The sequence below is a fragment of the Arachis stenosperma genome, chromosome 7 (genome assembly GCF_014773155.1).
Source record: "Arachis stenosperma cultivar V10309 chromosome 7, arast.V10309.gnm1.PFL2, whole genome shotgun sequence".
NCBI classification, from domain to species: Eukaryota; Viridiplantae; Streptophyta; class Magnoliopsida; order Fabales; family Fabaceae; genus Arachis; species Arachis stenosperma.
This window is the reverse complement of record NC_080383.1, coordinates 29,761,891-29,763,350: the sequence shown is the minus strand read 5'-3', so window position 1 is coordinate 29,763,350 and position 1,460 is coordinate 29,761,891.

Sequence of the window (1,460 nt, the reverse complement as noted above, 5' to 3'; positions counted from 1 at the left end):
CAACTTTTAGAGATTGACTTTGTACCTCATGACATTTTTCAGATCTGAACTTTATACACTTTGATGGCATGAGTCTCTAAACTCCATTGTTGGGGGTGAGGAGCTCTGCAGCGTCTCGATGAATTAATGCAATTGTTTCTATTTCTCCACTCAAACGTTTGTATGTTCCTATCCGTGACACTCAATCACCTTCCTCAACTCATGAACATGTGCTGACAAACACCTCCGTTCTACATCAGATTGAATGAGCTTCTCTTAGATTCCTTAATCAGAATCTTCGTGGTATAAGCTAGAATTGATGGCGGCCACTCTTGAGGATCCGGAAAGTCTAAACCTTGTCTGTGGTATTCCGAGTAGGATTCAAGGATTGAATGGCTGTGACGAGCTTCAAACTCGCGATTGCTAGGCGTGATGACAAATGCAAAAGGATCATGGATCCTTCCAACATGATCGAGAACCAACAGCTGATTAGCCGTGCTGTGACAGAGCATCTGGACCATTTTTACTGAGAGGATGGGAGGTAGCCACTGACAATGGTGACACCCTACATACAGCTTGCCGTAGACGTACTTTACAAACAATTGAGTTGAATATTACATTGCAGAAATTCAGAGGACAAAGCATCTCCAAAACTCCAACATATTCCCCATTACTGCACAACAAGTAACGATTTTATTCTCTTTTATTTTTCCAATCCAATAATTCCCATTGATAATTTTGATTGATATCCTGACTAAGAATAATAAAATAAACATAGCTTGTTTCAAACCAATAATCTCCGTGGGATCGACCCTTACTCACGTAAGGTATTACTTGGACGACCCAGTGCACTTGCTGGTTAGTTGTACGAAATCATAAGAAATCTTGATTTTGATATTGAGATATTAATTTCGTGCACCAAGCTGCGATAAGATCTCTTCCCTTCTATGCTACTTTAAGAAAGGGAAAACAGTTCGAATGGACGACAGAATGTGAGCAAGCCTTTCGAGACTTCAAAGAGTTCTTAGGACGGCCACCTATCCTATATCGGCCACGAGAAGGAGAACCACTCATATTATATCTTGCAGTAGAGAGCCGGGCAATAGCCTCAGCACTAGTCAGAGAAGACGAACATGGGCAAAAACCCGTCTACTTCATCAGCAAGCGTTACAGGGATCTGAGCTGAACTAACAGAAAATAGAAAAGTTTGCCTACGCTCTGATCCTCACATCCGGCGGCTTCGCCCATATTCCAAGCACATACCATTAAAGTTCGGACCAACCAACCATAAAAGGGATATTGCAAAAAACAGATCTAGCAGGAAGAATCTTACAATGGGCAATCGAGTTGTCTGAGTTCGACCTCCAATACGAGGCGCGGACAGCCATCAAATCACAACACCTGGCCGACTTCATCGCAGAATTCACAGACACCCCGGAAATCCCCATAGAGTGGAACATATACGTAGATGGATCCTCGAA